Source organism: Passer montanus, unplaced genomic scaffold, assembly GCF_014805655.1.
Source record: "Passer montanus isolate IOZ18808 unplaced genomic scaffold, ASM1480565v1 scaffold15, whole genome shotgun sequence".
NCBI lineage: Eukaryota > Metazoa > Chordata > Aves > Passeriformes > Passeridae > Passer > Passer montanus.
In genome coordinates, this window is record NW_024362051.1 from 11,985,565 (window position 1) to 11,993,721 (window position 8,157).

At 45.4% G+C, this 8,157-nt stretch overlaps 1 protein-coding gene across 1 annotated transcript in view; it reads right to left on the reverse strand.

Annotated features, from left to right (window-relative positions):
* The window catches only part of SFXN1 (sideroflexin 1), a 39,312-nt gene that overhangs the window by 24,586 nt on the left and 6,569 nt on the right, over positions 1 to 8,157 (reverse strand). The window lies entirely within an intron of this gene.

Sequence of the window (8,157 nt, forward strand, 5' to 3'; positions counted from 1 at the left end):
GAAAATGTTTTTTGTTTCTATTAAAAATGTATGTCTGGATTAATCAAATAAACCCCCTCCAGCTCCTTTTGAAGCATTCCTTGCAGTTGCCTTATTTCCCACGGGATATATTAATAAATCCTGCAAACTCCCATGTACGTTTGTTGAGCTAGGGATCAATTTGACCATCTGCATATTTCCACCTGGAAGAATTCCCAGACTATTACAGGGCAAATTCTTCCCTACAGTGACCAGAAAAGGAGGATTTCTGTCCCTCCACAATTGCTGCCTCATTTAAAAAATAAGCTTTACTGTATTTGCTGTTCTGTATTCCTAAGTGAACATTGGTGTATTTTATGTTTTTTTCTCCATTTCAATTTAGCCCTGAGAATCAACTGAGTAAATGAAGAGCTGCTGCTCATGCTTTTATGAGCAGAAATGTCCAGTAAGTGGCACTGCAGGACCAGGAATTTCAAACCCCGGGTTGAAAACAGTGCAGTCAGTCAGCGTGAAGGCAAACGTGCGAGATGTCAAGACTTTTCTGCTCCATGAAAAAAGTCGTTGTAGAGCAGGGAATGATTTGATGATGTTCCCAAAGGCACATGCAGGGATCTGGGGTGCTCTCAGCAGCTGGCTCTGGAATATGATGTCAGGAGCTGGCCTTGGCACCAAGCTGGCTGTTATCAGGGGGTTGCCAGAAGAAACCAGCAACATTTCTGGGAATGATTTGTTAGCAAATCATTTATTAGCAAACCTGGATGGGAGGTGCCTGTGAAGGCTCTGTGCTGGGTTTTGCTATCAGGAGCAGAATGCTGGGTGAGGTGAACCACGTATATCCAACATTTCCTGTGATTTCCTAATGTAATACACATTAATTTCATGTAGAACATCCAAACTTCAGAGTGGGACATCGGTACAGTCTGAGGGAGTTCAAGGATTGTTTCTGTAAATGAGCCAGTGATTTCCATGAGTCTGTGTCAGTACATCAAAAACCACCACTCTGTTTTCCCAGCCTCAGCTGATAAGGAATAAACTATTATCTTGGGAAATTTGATCAGAAAGGCAAGTAACACAACATTTTTTGGCAATAAAAATTGTAATGAAGCTCTTATATAAGCTGATAGAGTGTTACTTACAAAATCACTTAAATGCTTTGGCTCCATCTGCAATATTTGAACTCAGTTCCAGGTTACTCATGCTCTGCTGTGCCAAGCTAAATTAATGCATACTCAATTTTCCTCTTTCTCTAGATGCACAGTTATATTGGATAAGAACAGAAGGGAATGAAGATGAAAAGCCAATCTGCATTTAGAAGGGACATAAAGCTGTGTTTAAAGGGATAAACCAGCCTTTCAAGGGGATTAGGAAGCCATTTCCTCTATGATGTGGCTATTTTATAAATGTCTTGTGTGGGATCATTGCTGCCATGAAAGATCCATGCCAACTCTCACAGCTCCTTCAAACAGACCTGACAGGTTTTTGTCAGATTTTGATTAATCCTTTTACTTTTACTCCCTGAGCCTTTCCTGTGGCTTTATAAAGTTAAAAATATGAGAACGAGGTGTGTCAACACACCAATGACAAAATCTGTCATATATGGCAAAGCAGGACACCAGAGGACAACTGGGCACATCACGACATGCAGCAGCACAACCAGCATGGAAAAACCCTTGACACCGTGCCACAACCTGGTGGGTACACCTGAAAGCTGACAGAAGTGCCTAGAGAGCAGTGAGAGATTCACAGAGGCAGGAAATTCCTGGAAAGGTATGGAAAATATCTAGAAAAACACAGGAAAGTCCTAGAAAACTACAGGGAGGTCATGGAAAAAGTATGGGAAATCCTTAGAAAGGAAAATGGAATTCTTCGAAAGCTGTGGGAGAACCCAAGGAAAGCAAAATGGGAGTTCTGAAAAAATTGCCTACAAATTCCCAGGAAGCTGGAGGGAATTTTGTATGAAGTGGGGAGGAATTGCTATGAGGCAGTGGAGAAATCCTAGAAGGAAATCCACAGCTCTTAGAAAGCTGCGGGAAATTTCTAAAGAGCAGAAGGGAAATTTTGGAAAGCAGAAGGGAATTCCTATAAATAGTACACAATTACTGGAAAGCAGTAGGGAACTTTCTACTGACATGGAACTTGTACCTGGAAGATATTCCTACTTTTAGCCTCTCCTAAATGGAGAGGGCTGGTTTGATGGACTGAGAAGAGACTCTGGATGCTTTTCTTGCTGGAGCTGAGCCCTGATGAGCTTTGTGGGAAGGGAGCAGGAAGAACTGGCTGCCTTGGAAGGCCCCTGACCTTGGGACAGATGTTGACAAATGGATAATGAACTTCAGGGAACATTTCCAGCCTGGGAAAGTACAGCCTGTTAGAGACTGTCTCAGCAGCAGGGCAGGGAAAAGCCAAGGACATCAAAGCAGGATGCAAAGAGAGAGAAGTTACTCATGTCAGGGGGAAGAAAGAGTTCTGCCTGATGTGGTGGGCCAGGCAGAGAGGCTGGGCCAGGATAACAGATCCACGTGAACAAGGGTGAGAGTGGATTTGGGATAACATCATAGTTTGGGGCAGTTGGATCACAGGGTTTTTCAAAGGTGGGAATGAAAGTTACATCAGGAGGAGTGAAGCAGCCCAAGGCTTAGACCTCGGTACAGATTCTTGTGTGGAATATTGTTCCAGTGTTTTATTGAGCTTGGTGGGATGTTTCTGACTGCTGTCAAGCCCAGACTGTGTGATTTGCCTTTGACAAGGAACCTTGGAGAAGAGTTTAATCCCAGAGCCTGAAGGTGGAACTGCAACATTGGAACAACAGCAGGGTTGTGTGGGGAGCTGCAGGTGGGAAAATGCTGCCTGAGCCAGCAGAGCTGCAGGACTGGCACACTTGGAGTGCTCTGGTCATTGCTGGCCTCACCCTGTGTGCTGTGGCTGGACCTGCTGTGCTCTGTGGGCACCGTGGGGCTGCTCCCCTTGCAGAGAGCCCTGGCTGGGCTCCTGTGGCTCCCTGTGGTGCAGCTCTGAAATGCTGTTGCCACTCTTTACTAGGAGTGAGAAGTGATGCTTCTAATTTTTTGGTAAGTATTGGTTTAGTTGTCTTTAATTCAAGGATTTGTAGCCTGCCAGTGGCAGGGCTGTGGAGCCTGACCACGCTGGATGTGTAATAATGTGAATTTAATGACCAAGTGTAGGGCAAGCTATTGTCTACTTGTGGTGGGTACCAAGCACACACTTCTTCATCTTATGTTCTGCACCAGAAATCCAACAAATCTGCTGTTAAGCAGTTCTGTTAAACATTTCTTCTCCATCCATCAGTCAGGGGCTGGGCTGGAATATGGGTAGGGATCTATTTGATGCTGGCACGCAGCTCAGGAGTAAATCTGTAAGAGCAGCTTAGGAGGGAGAGTGCCACCTACCAAGCCATCTGCTGAGAAAATGGTATTATCTGCAGTCTCATCCACTGCTGCTAGCAATCGCTGTCACACTCATGGGTGAAGAGTTTTGCTGCTAATATATCTATTTGTATTCTTTTCCTCCATCCCCCCAGAGTTAATTATTCCTCAGATTAATTTCATTCTAATGAATCATTCGGTATCGCTGGTTTTATTTCATCTCTGAGATGCTAATTAATATGTCAAAGCCATCTTTAACATGAAAAGTGCTGTCATTTTCTCCGTGACTTTTCTTTTGATTCACATATTCAGGCTTGGTTTTTTTTCTGAGGGCCTAAAATGTCCAGTGTGGAGTGAAAGAATTAAAGCTGTATAGTAGTAAAAATATGCATATGCAAATAAAGCCTAAATTGGGAGGCAATGGCCCACTCTGTGTTTTTGTGCTGACTTACTACTTTATGAGCCATTTCATATAGTAGGCCCTTAGCAATCAGCTAAGGCTTTTATATACATGGACTAGAATATAAAATTCAGGAATACATCCAGTCTCTACACTTGTCAGTGAAATGATCAGAAATTTTGAGGTATTCCACACTTGTTGGTGTAGATGAGGTTTTAAAGAATGACTCTTGTTAGTTTGCTGTGGATTTCCTGGCACTGTTCTGTGCCGCAGGGATGAGGCAGTCGGAGGATGCTTTTTCCTTTCCTTAGAGCTCTCCTCTCAGCTATAATTTATTCTCATCATCCTCTGCAGTTTGGCTCTCTACCCACTCTGGAGGGAAGTGTTGGCAGGGCAGTAATCCCTCTCCTGCCCCGTATCTCTGGCAGATGGAAATCCCAGAAAGAAAAGGGGGGAAATTTTAGGTTTCCCTGCTTGAGTGATTTCCAGGGTGATTTAAGATCCAGTAAATGGCCTTTGGATTGGCAGAGCAGGTTGAGCTGCGAGAGGAAGGTCACTCCAAATATTCCTTGTGGGAAAATTTTCTTTCTCTGATTCTGTGGGAGTGAGTGGGTGGAACTGGAAAAACCCCATAAAAAATCACTGCATGAGCTCTGCAGATTAAATAACACAGTTATTGGCAGCATCACACCGAGTTTAAATTACCCACAGCTCCTGGGGCTGGGGACTGTGCAGGTGACAGCTTCTGCTTGGATCTGTGGCAGCAGGTTTGGTACTTCTCTTTCTTTCCTGTCTTCCTCACCTCTCCAAAAAGAGCCATTTTTTTGTAAAATGGGGGGGAGTGTCAGGGAGATGCAGAGAGGGATCACTGGGGAGGGAGGAAAAGGGGAGCAGAGCCTGCACAGGCTCTGAGCAGGAGGGGGTTGGAGGGGAAGATGGAACAACCAGAGGATGGTTTTCAGCACACCTGAAGCCTGTGGGTGACATGAGGCTGCCTTTTGAGACACTGCCTGATCTCCTGCAGAGCAGAAATCCTTTCTGCAGGTTCCATCTGCTGTGGGCCAGGGCTGGAGTTGGGCTCTCCTGTCTGGCAGTGAGGCTCTGCTGATGCATCAGTGCCTGAGAGGGGAGATGCCAGGGGAGCAGCAGTGCCTGGTCCTGCCTTCTGAGCAGCCTGCAGCCAGTGCATGAGCTCCAGATCCTGGGGAGAGTAGCACTGCACAGCAAATCCCTGCCATTTATACCCTCCTGCACTACCCTCTGTGTCCAGCCTGAATGAGCCCCCTCAAATGAGTCACTTAAATTCAGACTTTCATACATGGTGCTTCTCTCTGGGCTTTTTTGATTTTCTTTTTCCCTCACATACTTCACCAGTGACCTGATGCCCAGGGATGCTCTGTGGCTGCCGTTGGAAAAGCAGCTGATTTTCCTTTTCCCTGCCAGTGTTCAAATTTCCTCACATACTTTACCAGTGACCTGATGCCCAGGGATGCTCTGTGGCTGCCGTTGGAAAAGCAGTTCACAAGTCAACATGTGCTGATGTGCTTTCTGAGCACTGATGTGCTTTTTGAGATCAGCCCTGCTGAATCTGCCAGGCACTGAGGGCCAGCTGCAGTGACTATAATCTACAGTCAAAAAAACAGTGCCCGCACTCAAATACTGAATATTTAGGCCCCTTGTTGTCTGCCTCTGGGGACTGGAAATCATTTCTTTCACTGATCTGTTCTCCCTGCTGATGGATCTTTATCATTCAAGAGTGAGCTTGAGATCCTCGGAGATGTTAGCAGTGTTTTTTATCTGCTGCCACTCTTTGCTCTGTGATTTTGTAGTCACTACTGTGGTTTTCCTCATGGAATGCACAACATTATATCAATTTAAACAATGTGCTTCACTGATCTTTAAAAGACTTCAGAACTGTTTGGTTTTCAGGAACCCTTGACTTTTCCAAGAAGGTTACATTGAGGCTAAATTTATGTCAGCATATTAGTATAACCAGTTATTTACAAATCTGACAGCTCTTTTAGACATTATTTTTGAGAATATGCCTCAGCTGATTTCTTGTTTAGTAAATCCTGTTCCTGCAGACAGGAAAAGTCCTCCTGAGGGTGATGTGAGTACAATTTGTATCCACATACTACAATATACATGTTGTAAATTCAGCTAAGCTTTCTCCAGGTCTACTGTGTGCACTATTTAAAGAATGTTCATCTCTGAGTGCAAGATCTGGGCTTTGTTCAGCTTGGATCCAGGTCTTCCACTAGCCAATTTCTGTTTGAATTAATCATTTGGATCAAAGTGCTACTCAGTATTTATATTTTTAAGTCTTCATAAGGACCAAGTAGGGCTTTCTCCAACCAGCATCTCCTGGGAGGAGCAGGTGGGAATAGAGACACAAAATCTTTCCTTTGCTGGCCATTGCTTTGATTCCAGCAGCAGTTGGTAGTTATTGAAAAACATTAAATAAAGTTAAGCAGGTGTTTTATGTGGGTACCCAGGGAGAATTTAACAAGCTCTGTGGTTGTTTCTGAATCTCCAGGAAGCACCTGCACCATCATCCTGTTGCTGACAATTTCAGGCAAGCCCAGAGCTGGACCAGAGCTGATTCTGCTCACGCTGGCTGGGGACAGATTGGTCAGAGAGCAGCAAAAGGAAAAATGACCCAACACTCGTGTAACTGGCTCCCAGAGCTGTGGCAAGCTGCTGCCTAATCCCAGCATTAAATGTACCTAAATAATAATAGGGGTTAGTGGAATTCTCTTTTGTGCCCCACCTGGGTAGGACTGTTAAGGCATGGAAGTTTTAAAAGCTCATAAATTAACAGAAGTGACAAATGAGCTCAGCAGGGTGCCCTGGATGAACTGCTGGTGTTTGAAACTGCTGAAGGGGCTTTGCAAGGGCTGAGCCAGACCTCACACTCATCCCTGGACTGTCACACAGACCTAGGGGAAAGACAGGAGAGAGGCTCTGGCTTCTGAAACTGATGCTTGAATTGCCAAAAAAAGAAGGGCTGTGAGAGTCTTACAAGCTGCTGTGAGTAGTGATCCAAAAGGATTTTTTTTAATGTCAGATTCGAGTGAAACCCTCGCTCATATCAGCAGCATTAGGTTCTTCCAATGCTGAACCAGCCTCTCCCCCAGGAAAGGCCACTCCCTGGCAAAAATCAACTGACAAGAAGAGTTCAGTGGATGAACTGATAAGCAGATGCTTGACAGCAGATTTCTCTCTCCTCTGCAATGTGTACCTCAGTATTTCTCTCCAATATGCCTCCAAAATTTTGCTTTTTGAGTGATTGCAACTTGTGATTTCTCCTGGAATAATCCAGGTTGGCTGTGGTTGAAAGTCAATTTAGAAGAGCCTCTGGAAGTTATTGCAAATAAAATCAAGTGTGCTCAGTGGCTTCTTCTGCAGCCAATATTTCCTTCAGCTCAGGGTTTCTATGGAAAAACAGGAACATGCTGCCTTTGCAGCAAATACTTATGCACTAAACCTCACCTGTGTGGAGCTTTAAGAACAGGAGACAATAGAAAAAGGATCTTGAAAATAGAAAAAGAAAACTCACAGTGAGTTTCATTAGAGATCTCGATTACCAAACAGCACAGGATTCATTTTCTTGTCTATTTTCACCCTCCTCTGGGATGAATGATGATTAAAGGACAGGATAATAAGCAGGGGGAGGGTGGGATGAGAACTTGGTGAGAAGCAGTTAAAATTTATAAAAAAAGAAAGAGAAGGGGAAAGGAAAACAAGTGTTTCAGTTAACTAGTCAAGGTTAGCTTAGCACTGTCTCTGCTTTCAGTGACATTATGAGAAATTGATGGCTCAAAAGCAACTTCACAAGTGCTGGACTCCACAGAATTTATGTTGACAACTTATTAAGAGTATTCGTTCACCTTGGAGGTTTTTAAACCTCCCTGTGATGTCTTTTACATTTATTTCCTGATTTTTTTTTTTTTTTTGGAGGGGGGGTAAGATTCCTGTGCAAAGGCTGCAAACCAGCATGCTCATCTTTCCCTGCCTGTTGCAGCTAAGGTAAGCAAGAGAAGACCCTTAAAAAAAAAATGGTTTGAGCGACGATCTCTCCGGTTTTGGTGCTCGCTACCGAGCGGGGCGGGGGAGTTTGCCAAGAGGTTTTGGAGGTTTAGGGTCTGCTCGGACGGACTTTCCCTGCCCTCGGGGGTGCCCGCTCGGAGCTCCGTGTTTGTGTCCCGCACCATCCACTGGGGACGCGGAGCTGCCCGCGGCTTTCCCCCGCTCGCTGCCCGCAGGATGCCGCGGTGTCACCCTCGGGGCCGGGCTGGGAGCGCTGTGGGACGCTGCCCCCGCTCCGTGCCCACCCTCGGCGGGGCCGCGGCCGCCCAGGAGAGGGAGCCCGGCGGCCGCGGCTGCGCCGGGAGC